This window comes from Corylus avellana, chromosome 4, assembly GCF_965113065.1.
Source record: "Corylus avellana chromosome 4, dhCorAvel1.hap1.2, whole genome shotgun sequence".
NCBI classification, from domain to species: domain Eukaryota; kingdom Viridiplantae; phylum Streptophyta; class Magnoliopsida; order Fagales; family Betulaceae; genus Corylus; species Corylus avellana.
Genome location: NC_142493.1, coordinates 16612269 through 16626519, shown reverse-complemented (window position 1 = coordinate 16626519; position 14251 = coordinate 16612269). Strand labels below are relative to the sequence as shown.

The following is a 14251-nucleotide window of genomic DNA, read 5'->3' as shown; positions in this document are numbered from 1 at the left end:
CTTTTGGAGCTGGTGCCCTTCGTCTGGTGGAAACCTGCTGAAGAGAATTGTTACTCAAATTTTCAAACATAGACCATGCTTCATCTTCGCTTTTTAACATGAATGTTCCCCCACAAGATGCATCTACCTTTTTTCTATTGGACTCGGTCAGGCCATCATAGAAACACTGCACTAGCTGCCATTTCGAGACAACGTGGTGTGGGCATGATCTAAGTAAGCCCTACAGCCTATCCCAAGTCTCATGGAAATCTTCTCCCTCATATTGGGAGAAGCTAGTGATAGCTCTCCTAGTGTCATTGGTCATTCCTATGGGAAAATACTTCTTAAGAAATTCTTGCTGCAATTGAGCCCAAGAAGTGATAGAGTTGGGTGTTAAGGACTGGAACCAATGTTTGGCTTTTTCATTGAGGGAGAAAGGAAAAAGACGCATCCTTAGGGCATCCTCAGTGAATCCATTCATTTTAATGGTAGAACAAATTGCTTCGAAATCACTGAGGAAGTCATAAGGGTTTTCAGTGCTAAGCCCTAGGATAGAAGGTAAACTTTGTATAATGCTGGGCTTAATTTCATAATGGACTGCCGTAACCTCTGGCAGCCGGAGACATGTGGGAGTAGTGTAAGTGGTAGGAAGATAATGATCTTGCAAAGCCACGTGGTTACCGTCTCCTATGGTCTCAGTGGAACGCTCTTCTAGAAAATTAGGGGTCTTTTGGGATCTAATTTGTCTAAGAGTGCGTTCAATTTCAAGGTCGCAAGAAATTAATGGAAAAGACAAAGAATGGCGATCGAGCATAAACAAAATAGAAAGAAAAGAAAAACTAAGCTAAAACAGAAAAGTAAAGCTCACAAACGGCCCTTAGATGCATTTAGGGTTTGGATGCAGGTTGCTGCAAGTGCGCTTGATTGCACAACAAGGTGCGCTCGAGCGTACTGCCGCATAGGGGTGTGAGCGCAGGAGGGGAGGGCTCGAGCACTGCTGACTTGGTTCCTGTTAGAGTACGTCCGTGCGCTCGATCACACGCGAACTGCTCTTGATCGCAGTCACAGAGAAGGTAGCTACGGACCTGTTTGCAAATTCTAAAATAAAATAAAAAAACAAAACACAAAACAGAATTAAAGTTAGCAACTCAAAGCAGAAAAATAAATTATTAAGCTAAAATTGATCCTTAAATTTAGATAATGAAACCGTTAAGCAGTCCCCGAAAACGGCGCCAAAAATTGATTGTGGTATTTTTGTGACCAAAAATATCAATTAGAAAAATAACCACTCATAATAGGACGAATCCCGTAGGATAGGGCTATATTGAGGGTGTCGAACCTCAAAGACTGCAGTGGTTTAGTTATCAAAATTTGAAAGATTAAAATTAACTTAATTCAAAAGAGAATGATTTGTTTGTGTAAATTCAAAGTGCATGAAAATAAATAGAGTAAATATATAAGAGAAAGAGAGTAGGGTATTGACTTCACCACTATCTGTACATCAATGGTTAACCATATTTAATTCTAGCAATTCATTCTATGCATGTTATAATTTAAACAAGAAAACACATGAAAATAATTTCATACAATCAATGGAATAGTATAACCTATCTTCGGTTGGCACGGATCGTCTACCTAAATTATACTAAACTAGGGTGTAGTACGATCCGTCTTTCCTAGGTATGGTCTATCTAACCCTATTGATTGCATGTCAATTAAGAACCATTGTATAACCATCATTCTTATAATCACGGAAAATAAGAATGAATTGAGTTCAATAATAGTAAAATAATTTTTAAGACAAGATAAGAATTTTACTAATATTGAATTGAAATTAAAGAACAATTACATTTAATATGAAGAACAAAAATCAATTGTAGCAATCCTCAGGGTTATACAATCAACATGCATAAATTGAAAAATAAAAATTAAATACAATCAAACCATTGTGCTTGGAAAGGGTTACATCAATACCCCACAATTGGTTTAGCCGCTCATGATCTTCTAAGCTCCACGGACAATTTACTAAATTTTTAGTCTAGAAAGCGGTGCGTCTGTTTACAATGTTTTGAGCCCTATTTATAGGGATTAGGAGGACCCTAAAAACCCTAGAAACCCTGAGAAAACTGAAGGTTAGTCTCCCAGTCCAGTTGGGAGACTGAAAACCAAATCCACGCTGGAAAATGATTGCTGCCGTGCAATACACACCCGTGTGCGCTCGATCCGAAGTTTTGTGCGCTCGAGCTTAGCTGTTATGCGCACGAGCGTAGGCATGTGCTCGATCCCTGGCCGTAGACGCTTGAGCGCAGGTGCGCTCGAGCTCAAGAATGGCTACGCTCGATCCTAGATCCAGAATGCCCAGCTTTTTGCCCTTTTAAGCCCAATTTTTAATGGTTTATCAAATAGGACCTGAAACACAAAAACAAAACAAAATCAAACAAATAACAATGCTAAGGAATAAACATATGCAAATTAAGGGGCTTGAATGTGCAACATTCGGCACTTATCAAGTGGCGCATAACTGTCATAGCAATAAATATCAATTCGAGAATGCTTGTAATCAATATCAATCCCGAGAATGGCGCGTAACGGTTGCTGTTATGAATATCGATCCGAGAGCGATTTGTAACTATTCTTATAATTGATGAGTATTCGAGGGTATGTATAACCATTAATGTGATCAATGCATTTTGCTCCTGCGATTGCTGCATATGTTTGACCTTGAAATTATAGGCTCGATAGTCACTGCAAACGTGGCGTTTGTGCCATTCTAGGGGGTAAGCTATCCTGGGCTGTCATAGAATGGCGATGACAATGAGCTTATGTCTCCAGTACTGGACTAGGCTTGTCACATCATTTTGGGTCTTTACCTCCTACTATTGGGCCTTGGGCCCATAGACTTTGGTACGATTTTATGTGTAACAGTTACCCCCGTAATTCCTTCTGTCAAGGCATCGAGAGAAGAGAATTCTAATGCTCGATTTCCTCATTTTCTTCATAATGGCGAGTTCTTCAGATATTTTGACTGGTCCGACTCATTGAAGCCATTATTTTTGGCGTTTTATCCATTTATGGAACCCAACAACCGTGTATCGAAGATATCTGGCGATTAGGTGCGATCTTTGATCTTTCAAATCTTTTGTACGCATCCTCATAAATGCGCCGATGCCTCTTCCACATGTTTCTCTCCTAGTGGGTTGTGTCTAAGCGCGTGGTTCTTGAGCCGGGTGTTGGCTATTAAATGGCGTCCTTCATTGCGTCTTTTGAGAGAAAGGATGTCACGAACTCCCTCAGTTTAGGTGTGGCTGCAAGCTTATGATGGTTTTGCATTAAATGCTCTATTGCTAGGTTCGAGGTTTTATCTCTTTATAAACGTTTTCCCTTCTTTTACACACTTCACCACTTCAGTCTTTCCGAATCTTTGTTTACAAAACTTCTTGAGAGCTCTCTTTTTGGCAATCATGTCTTCTTCTAGTCATCCTCAATCTTCCGACGGCAAGACCTCTAGTGACCATTCTCCGGAGGTTAGGGCTGGGCACGGGTCGGTTCGGGGCGGGTTTGGATTTGTTTGCCACCCGACCCGTGCCCATCGGGTTTGGTAAATTCCTACCCGTTACCCGGATTAAATGCACTAAAACTGCCGGGTTTTGGGTAGTTTGGGGCGGGTTGCACGTGGCGGGTTGGTCGAGCGGGTCGGGTATTTTTAATGGGCATCAATTTCAAATTTAAGTCCTGGTTTTTTTGTAATTTTTTTTTAAAACTGGATTTGGACTAAAACCCAATAGGAATTCATTGTTTTGTATTGTTTACAATTTTCATAAAATATATGGTTGGATTTTTTTGTGCGAATCAAATATGATCAAAATGCAAAAAATCTAACTACAAAATAACTCTACCTGGGGTCCTGGACAGTAGGGCACTTAAAAAAAAAAAAGACTCATTTAATAAGAACATTAAGGGGAATTCCCCATAGGAAACATAGAGAAGCCTATTTTAAAAATTCTGCAGTTCCTTTGTAATCAAATATGGTACACTATGGAATCTATTAAGAGCTCATAGCAGGGTAAAACATGGTAAATAACTACCAAAAAAAAGAAGCAAATAAATCGTTTGTTTAACAGGTACATGTTTAAGTGTTTAACAGTTGCACACATTACATAAATAAAATTTAAAGGCCAAGCACACATAAAAATTTGTTACATCAAAAATAAAAGTTACAAAATTCAAGCTATTGGCCAACAAATCACTAGACCACCAGGCCTAGGCTCCTAGCAACAAAATCCAGCAGCCACCACACCAAGCAGAATGCAACTTTAATTCACTAATCATCCTCAAGGAGAAAGCTGATGTTCTTCAAAGCTATTTCTACAAAGAATGAATCCAAAAAACAAAAAAATATTACAATCTCAATTGAAACCGTTAATTGAAATTTGTAAATAGGAAAATAAATTAAGAAGTAAACTAAAATGATCAAAAAGCTTACCTGATTCAAGCTTATAACTTTCAGCATCATCAACCATATCTGAGTCAAAACTTAGGGGTTTTGATCTTAACCAGTTTTGTGCACATATCAATGCTTCAACCTTTTCTGGGGCCAATGAACTTCGAAAAGGATCCAACACACGTCCTCCAGTGCTAAAGCCGACTCTGAAGCAACTGTCGTAATAGGAATGGCCAACACATCTCATGCTATTTTGGCAAGAATTGGGAATTTGGTTGAGTTCACCTTCCACCAATTTAAAATGTCGAAATTTGCATTTCTTTTTCAACATCCTCCATCAAATATCGATCGATCTCCAATTTGCTTTCAATATCACTTTTAGAAGTTAGGTATTTATGAAACCTATTCATGAAGTAAAAGTTGGCACTCTCAGTTTCTTCTATTTTCATTGAGGAACCTTGAGACAATTCACTACCATGTTGAACTTGAGATGAACTCTGTCCAACGTTGTAGTGATCATATAATTTGTTAAGGCATGACCTCAATTTTTTCATCATCTCCTCACATTTCTTGTCACCAAGCACATCTTTGAACCAATATTCCAATGACCCCAATTTGGTTCGTGGATCAAGTACAACCGCAACAAACATCATCAAGTTAACCTTATCATTGTTTTCAAGATCCCCCCAATATTTATTGTACTACATCATCATCCTCTCCACCATAGAACTCAATACAAAATCATCACTATCAATATACTCTTGTAAATGCATTTGAATGCCACAAATTTCTTGGAAGTACATATTAGATGTACAACATATAAAGACCCCGAAAGTCGCATTATGGCATCATAAAAAAGTTCCAGAAACTTGAGAAAAATCCTAATACGATTCCAATCAACACATGTAGGAGGTCTTAAACCTTCTTTCTCGTTCTTTTCCTCGTTCAATGCACTCTTAAAGTTTTTATCAAACTCTTCCATAAGTTGGAAAGCAGATTGACATTTTTCAGCACCTTCCAACATAAAAAATGTGAAGTTCCAACTAGTTGAAACATCGAGACACAACAAACCCTTGAAAGTAAGTTGTTCTCTTTCAATACAACCCTTAAACTTCTCAAATCTTGCAGGTGAAGACTTGACATACTTCACCGCACTTCTAACCCTCACAATGGAGTTATCAACTTCTTTCAAACCATCAGTCACAATAAGATTTAGTATGTGTGCACAACACCTGATATGCATAAACTGACTCTCTAATATGGCGCCCTCCTTATTACCAGTTCTCCTCTTCACAAAATCCAAAGCAGCATCATTAGCAATAGCATTGTCAACTGTGATAGTGAAAATGTTACGAATACCCCACTCAAGCATACATGACAAAATCTTCTCCCCAATGATATCAGCTTTGTGATTAGGAATTAAACAAAAGTTTAAAATTCTTTTGTGTAAGTTCCAATCACTATCAATAAAATGGGAGGTGATTACCATGTAATTAAGGTTTTGAACTGAAGTCCATGTATCAGTGGTAAGACAAACCCGAACCCCAGTTGTCATAAACATTGCCCTCAATTTTTCCTTCTCAGACAAGTAAAGCTTAACACAATCCTTCATCATAGTATAACGAGAATGAATTGAAAACCTAGGCTCAACTATATTCATGAAATCCTGAAACCCTTCACCTTCCACAAACCTAATTATCATCTTTGCAACTCATCCTTAATTATCATCTTTGCAATTGCATCCCTTATTTTCCCAGCATTGTATTTAGTAATCACCAAATTACCAACAGATCCTTCTCCACTGCCATTTGGCCTTCCCTCTTAACCTCAAAACTTAACTTTGATTGTGACTTATCAAACTTACCGGGATATTTTTTTGCAGGTATTCTTCAAATGTGTCAGCATTGATGAAGTACCTAGCCTTTTATTGTGACAACTAAACAATTTCTTGCAATAATTGCATTGTGATTTAGGATCCTCGAGATCACCCCCTCTACCTTGGTAAATTGTTCCCAAACCATTGATGTTTGCTCAGATTTTTTAGGTTTTGGTGGGAGAGCTGAACTAGGGTTTTGAGTGCCAACACCAACACATCCAACAATATCATTATCAATGGAAGGCATGGTACTATCACTACGAGTAGGAGTAGATGAAGCAAAACTAGAACCAATACCACTAGTTAAATGACCAGCCATGAGTCTACAATAAGTGAAAAAAAAAAAAAAAAAATCAACAATTTATAAAATAGGGAACAAATAATTAATTGACATTTACATCAATTAAAAGTTGGGCCCTTTTACTGCCCTAATTAGCAAAATCAACTAATTAACAAAATCATTAAGAGTTGGCCCTTTTACTAATCAGCAAAATCAACTAATTAGCAAAATCAACCCAAGTTAAATAATCAGCAAACCAGCAAAATCAAACCCAAAACAGACCACAAACCAGAAACGTAATCAGTACTGCATAATCAGCAAACCAGAAAAATCATTAAGAGTTGGCCCTTTTACTAATCAGCAAAATTAACTAATTAGCAAAATCAACCCAAGTTAAATAATCAGCAAACCAGCAAAATCAGACCCAAAACAGACCACAAACCAGAAACTTAACCAGTACTGCATAATCAAAATCAGACCAAAAACCTAATCAGTAGTTAGTACAACATAATCAATCTTTTCCCTACTCACAGACCAAAAACCCAACACAACAAATCATACCAAAAATCTAATCATACCAATCTACGGTATCTACCAAAGTTGATATTTTTTTACCTGATGCCGAGGGGTGAGACAGTGAGAGTCGTGAGACTTAGACGCAGCTAAGGCAACTTGACGAAGGTCACTGTGAGTCTGTGAGAGCCAAGAGGGATAGAGAGAGCACGTTAGTTCACTTTCGAGAGAGAGAGAGAGGTGAGAGAGAAACCTTGAGATCGGCACGACTGTGAGAGAGAGAGAGAGAGAGGAGCAGTATGGTTCAACACTTTAACCATTCAAGAGATCCTCCGGCGGCGAGAGTGAGAGAGGAGCGGCGCTTGGTCTGGAGAGGGGAGAGTCACGGGCCACGGCGTCAGCTTGTGTGAAAGAAGGAGAGAAAAGCTGAAAAGGTGAGGACTGAGGAAGGATATTAGGGTTTTAACTTTTAAGTTACATATGGGCGGGGCGGGTCAGGTACCCGCCTCTTCAATAAAATTACACCCGTTGGCCGACCCGACCCGCACGGGTTGGACATTTTCCAATCCGTATTCACAAAAAAAATGCTAAAAACCGGCGGGTTTGGGTGGATCGGGGTGGGGCGGGTTGGGCAGGTTTTTGCCCAGCCCTACCGGAGGTGCCTCTGGTTTAAGAGAAGGGAGATTCATTTGCTAGGTTTCACCAGTTTGGCGGGGCGTCTTCTTCCGACGTGGGGACGTCTCTATGCTTGGACTATCCTCGTAAACAAAGGTCTTGTTTTTCGCCATCTGATGAAAAGGTACTCAGACATAACTATGAGATTCCTTTTTCAGTTTCTCTATATTTTTCTGATGATTCCATCGGAATGATTGGTGGTCCTGGAGACATATGCATTTACAAACGCCAAAACTTGTTGTGAAATTTTATTGTACTTGCAAGTGCACGAATCATTTGTAGAAAAAAAGGGTTTGCAAGTGCGAGGTGTATCCCACAGGGAATTGTGTTCTTGAAAGCAAATTTAAATGTAAATCAATTGAACCCTAACCTAGTTCCAAATTTTGAGAGATTGTTGAGTGAATGAAAAATCAAAAGCATAAGCTAATTAAAGTGAAAGTAATCTAATGACCAAGCACTAGGATTTCGGAATCCGCACTCACAAATTCATAGCAACATAGTTCCATGATCTATAATATTTTCCAAAGTTCTCACATATAAATCTTAGGTTTGTTTTACTATTGCTTCAAAGAATTAATCAAAACATCCCAGGTATCCATTCAGTACCCAAATCACAAAAGAAATCCAATATTAATTAAATCATCAACTGTATCCGTAAATCACAAGAAGATATCTAATATTTATCAAAACGTCAATTTTATCCAGAAAATAAATCACAAGGGAAATCCAATTTTTAACAAAGAAAACCAAGCAATCAATTGTATTGAATTATCTAAATTCATCAAGTGTATCCTTGAATCACAAAAGATATCCAAGAATCATTCAATCCAATTGATTTGAAGTAAAACAATAGGGCAATTAAATCATTAAATTGAGAAACACTACATACATGAAACAAAGTTGCTAATCATAAGTGATGCTTCATCCTCATCCTTAGTTAAGGGTTTGGCCTCTCATGGTATTGAAAGACAAAAACAAATTGATGGAATTCATAATGAAAATTGAGTACTTACAAGTATGAAATCACAAAGTTGAGATCAAAAAGCTAGGTAGCCTTAAAACTCTCTTTTTTCTCTTCTGAAATTTCGTAATTCATGGTCTCTCTAAACTAATATGAGATATGTTCTATTTATAGGCTAAAACTAGGGTTTACAAGTTGTATTAGAATTAAAATCACAGCTAGGTCGGACAACTGCGCTCAATCGCACACTTGCTACGCTCGAGCGTACTTGAGCATATAGAATCCTCATACCTCGCAAGCGTGATTGTGCACAGGGCTTTGAACTGGCCATGTCTATGCTCGATTGTTACTATGCTGAGCTCGAGCACATCTAAGCATATAGACTTGCGCTCGATCGTAGGTCCGTTGGCAGCATTTCTCCAAAGTGTGCAACTTTCACATAAATCCCGCAGTTTTCCCATAGTAACCTACAAAAAAAATGAAAGACACAGAACTAACCCAGAACATCAGATTATAAGATAGCTAAAGGATTAACAAATGTAAATTAAGGGGTCTAAATATGCAATATTTGGTACACATCACATGTTTCTGGCCAAAGTCCGTTTTCTCGTTTCTCCCATTATTAGGGAGATGTTGTCTTTTCTGAGGGTAGCCCCAGGGCAACTGATGCCCAACGGTAGGTGGTATTTCTTGGCTACGTTGTTGTTGTGGCCATCTGTGTTTCTGGGAAAAACCCTGTTGGTTCTGAAATTCTTAAATATATATGGTCCTCATATATATCCAAACACCGTGACGGTGAGTTTCATGGTTCGCAGGAAGAACCAATTCATCAAGCTTGGTAAGACGTATTCTAACAACAAGCACTAGGCGGAACAATTCTTTTACGTTTCTGGAGCTTGGGAGGCATCCCCGTTAGAGGCCTTGAAGTTGGAGTACGCTGTTCCCCGAGGATAGGGTGCTTTCCGAGAAAGTTGTGAGTATCTCATATCCCTTTTTTCTCCTTTTTTTTATTATTTTTTTTTCGTCAATGCTGACTCCATTTCATTTTGGTAGGGAAGGGATGTCCCAAATTGAGCCCGGAACAGCAAAGCCGGGTCAATCACATCTTAACTTTCTCACAGCTACCAGAGAATGAGACTCGGATGACTTTCGGTGACATCGTTACTGATTCTCCTCTCCGAGAGCATTTGGGATATCAAATCTCTATTGACAAAAGTTTTCTTGGACTGTCAAGGAAATCCCAAGAAATCGATTCTCCCTTTTGACAAGGCGGTCCAAAAATCTCCGGCTCACCCTCAAGCTAAAAAGACCCGAGCATAGAAAATTATTCAAGCTTCGGACAAGTCGGGTGGGGTTAAGACTTCTGCCTCGAGAGATTCCGGTTCTACTTCTAAATCTTCCACGCATCCCCAGGTTTGGGACATTACTTCATCTGTTCTAGCTGCAGAGTCCGACCCCCTTGCTTCGAAGAGGAAGGCGGATAAAGGTAAGGTTCTGTTGGGGGAGCCTTCAAAGAAAGCGAGAGTCGACAAATCTTTAGAGCTTTTGAGCTTGGCGTCGTCTATCTGGTCCGGTTCTACTGCTGTGATTTTCAAGGAGCCCTGTACGTCTGATGGTGTTCCCGAGGATGTTGTTTTCAACTTGCCCCCTTCGAAGGAGACCGAAACTTTGCAGGTTACTCCTCTGTGCATTCAATCTCGGAAGCGAGGGGATCCAATTGCCATTCAGAATGAAACTTATGATTTCCACCCTTTCGAGACCGATCCTCCAAGATTTCCTACCGAGCCTTCGAACCAGGGCCATATGTACAGAGGACAGCCGCTCAGAGGTCATTCCGGGAGGAACTCGCCATTGATCAGATCGCTATCCTAGGGTTTGGTGGGACACCTTATATTCGCAATTACCAAGATGCTGCCTATGGATCATACCCGAGGAGAAGGCCTACTTACTCCCGAGAAGTTTGTGGACAAGCTTATCCATTGCCATTACTCGGTATGTTGTGTATGTCTACTATTTGGATATCTTTTTATACTTCTCACATGATCTTCTCCTCGGTTCTCATTGCCAGTTGGTATAAAGAATTTCAAGAAGGTATGCGGGAGTATGCCAATGAGAGGGTTGATCTTCGAGAATTGGTCCGAAAATTGAGCAATCGGTAGGAGGCCTCGAGTTCTCAGGTGATTCAAGGTTCAATTTCTAACTCTGAAGTGGAGAATCTTCGTTTATTACTGGCGAGAGCTCCTAGAAGTTGCGAACCGAAAGAACCAGGAACTTGTGGAGCATGCCAAAGAGGTGGATGCTAATGTTCATCAGGTGACTACAGAACATTTCAAAGTTGTGGAGGACCTTCTGAGGAAGGTTATTGAAAGCTTTCCGAGACTCTTGAGGTTCAGCTATCTCAGTTTGAGGAAGCCTGTGAAAAGTTTAAGGCGGATCTGAAGGATTCTCGGGAGAGGTGCAGCTTATTCCGCCGAGGATATCGCTATTGGAAAGCTAAAGTAGCTCATTACTTCATAGAGTTGTCTTTCATTCCTTGGCTCCGAGATTTGCTTTGGGCTCGTGGCTTTCATTGGGGTTTCAAGAATTGCCGATACCTGACTATAAATTGAGAGTGATTCAATATCGACCCGGCCACTGTGAACTCTGATTTCCTGTCGATTCCAGCTTATGCTATTGATGAATTGGTCGACACGAGTAGAGAGCTAATTCCAGATGCTTCGGAGGTTAATGTGTATAGGTTCTGACCAGAGGTTAACTTACCCCCCGAGCCACTTGGTCCCGAGATTGACATTGATGACCACGGTGGTGATGCAGATGATGATGCCAAACCTGCTCCCGAGACTTAGCCGGTTTTTCTTTTGTTATATCTTTTTTCTTTTTTACAAACTTGAGTTGTCTGTATAAAGAACATCTCCTGATTTAGTTTTCTTTTCTTTTCTGAGAACCCAGTCACCTATGTTGAACTCTCTGGGGTTGAGTCTTTTGTTGAAATATTTGGCTATTCTTTGTTGGTAGGTAGCCATCATTGCATGTGCGTCATCCCTCCTTTCTTGTAGTAGGTCCAAACTCAGTTTGATGCCCTCTTCATTCAGTCCCAGGTTATAGTGCTTTACTCAGAAGCTTACGGAACCAACTTCAACTGGAATAACCGCCTTGGATCCAAAGGCTAGAGAGAATGGTGTTTCTCCTGTTGGTGTGCGAACAGTTGTTCGATAAGACCAGAGTACCTTCGAGAGAAACTCCACCCATACTCCTTTCTTATCCTCAAGTTTCTTCTTCAATGTCTTCATCAAGGTCTTGTTTATGGGTTCTACTTGGCCATTCGCTTGAGGGTCCCCTAAGGATGAGAAATAGTTCCTTATGTGTACCTTGGTGCCCCAGCTCCGAAATGGTTCGCAATCGAACTGCTTGCCATTGTCGGTTACGAATGAGTAAGGAATTTTGTATCTACACACTACTGATTTCTAAAGGAAATTTCTTATGTTCCCGGTGGTTATGGTTGCTAGATCTTCGGCTTCTGCCCACTTCGTGAAGTAGTCGATGACAACCATTACAAATTTGCAACCCCCTTTTCCTATCGATAGAGGTCCTACGAGGTCAACACTCTATTGTGCGAAAGGCCATGGTGCCGGCATTTGTCGCAATGCTTCACCACTTCACTCGAGTCTTTACTCATCCCGGGCCAGTAATATCCTGCTCAAACAGCTTTATGGGTTAACATCCTTCCTCCGGAGTGACTACCGCAAATGCCTTCATGAATCTCCCTTAGCACGTAAGAGGCCTCGGCTTTGGATAGACATTTAAGTAGAGGCAGAGTATATTCTCTTCTGTATAGAGTCCTATTGATTAGTGTATACCGGGCAGCTTGGATATGTATCTTCCGAGCCAACTGATAAGTGTCAAATATTCCATATTTGGACCCCTTTATTTACATTAGTTAATCCTTTAGATGTGTCGTTATTTAATGTCTTGTGTTAGTTTTGTGTTTTTAGTATTTTGTAGGTCGAAGAAAAACTACAGCTTTAAAGGAAAAAATGCAAAGTTTGGAAGAAAGCATATTTTGGGAAGACCTAGATGATGTGGTTAAGTTTAAACAAATCCAAGAAAATGTTAAATCGGATTAAAGATCAGATTGAATAAAATTTCGGATTAGATTCAAATTTAGATTCTGCACATGTCTCAGTATTTTGACCATAACTTTCTGCTAAAATATCAGATTGAAGTGATTCAAGAGGCATTGGAAATATTACTCAAAATACTACAGTTCATTGTGAAATAGGATTTTCCTAATTCGGACGGTTACTATGCCAAAATCGCCCCTCAATAAAAGGACACAAATTTGGACGAATCTTATTCCGATTTTAGACTTTTATTTTGACTGGGAGACAGACCTCCGAATTATCTAGGTTTAATAGGGCTTCTAGGACTTTTCTAAGCCTATAAATAGACTTCTTTGCATTTAAGAAAAGATATAGAGAATTCCAGAGACGAGTTTTGGGATACAATCTTGGAGACAGAATGTAATCCACAACTTTTTTTTTTAGTTTAGTTTTTCTTTAGGTTTAGGTTTAGGTTTTAGTTTCATAGTCATGTGGAGCTAAATTCTCAACTAAGGTTGGGGATGAAGCCTCACCGATGAAAAACAACATTGCTTTATTGTAAGTTTTTATTATTCCAATTTTATTGGTTTATTATTTCAATTGTTTTACTTTTTTTTTCAATATGTGGCATGATTCTTTGATATCTTGTTGTGATTCAAGGATACACTTGATGATTTAGGATAATTTCACATAATTGATTGCTTGGTTTTTAACTCATAAAAATTGGATATCCCTTGTGATTTGTTCTACGGATACATCTGGTGTTTCAATTAAATTTGGATTCCTTTTGTGATTTGGTCAATGAATTGATACATGAGATGATTTTGATTAAATTCTTTGAAGCATAGTAAAACATACATAAGATTTAAATTGTGAGAACTTCGGATTAATATTGATTAATATAAAATATGTTATGATTTGGTGAGTGTAGATTCCACATCCTTAGTGCCTTTATCTATTGATTTATTTAGTTTATGTTTAGTCTTTTAATTTTTAAAACCAAAATCAAAACCCTTTTGGAACTAGATTAGGATTTAATTAGTTTAGATATAAATTGATCTTTCAAAAATATAATTCTCTGTGGGTTCGACCTCGCACTTGCAATCCATTAAACTACAATTGATTCATGCACTTGCGAGTTAAATAAATTTGCACAACACCAACTTATTGGCAGAGGGCAATTTCCCCTCTATTAGGAATTGCACTATATCACCGCTCCACTCCGTGTCTCCTTGTTCCTCTTCAATATGCACCACTTAGGCTATCCAAGTGATTGAAGGTTCTGCTAGTTCTTGGACTGAACACCCTGCTACTATGATTTCTTCATCAGTAGAGGAGCCAATATGCGCTAAGGCATCTGCCAATTCGTTCTCTTCTCGTGGCACCTTTGTGAATTATATTTTGTCGAAAAATTCAGTAGCTTCCC

The 14251-nt window shown here is 39.2% G+C and overlaps 1 pseudogene across 1 annotated transcript; it reads right to left on the bottom strand.

Annotated features, from left to right (window-relative positions):
• Positions 1-4209: 4209 nt before the first annotated feature.
• LOC132177070 (zinc finger BED domain-containing protein RICESLEEPER 2-like) lies at positions 4210-5909 on the bottom strand (annotated as a pseudogene). The gene is made up of 2 exons (XR_015911869.1): positions 4463-5909; positions 4210-4344 (listed from the first exon to the last, which is right to left on the bottom strand). The product of XR_015911869.1 is annotated as a zinc finger BED domain-containing protein RICESLEEPER 2-like (transcript).
• Positions 5910-14251: the final 8342 nt, after the last annotated feature.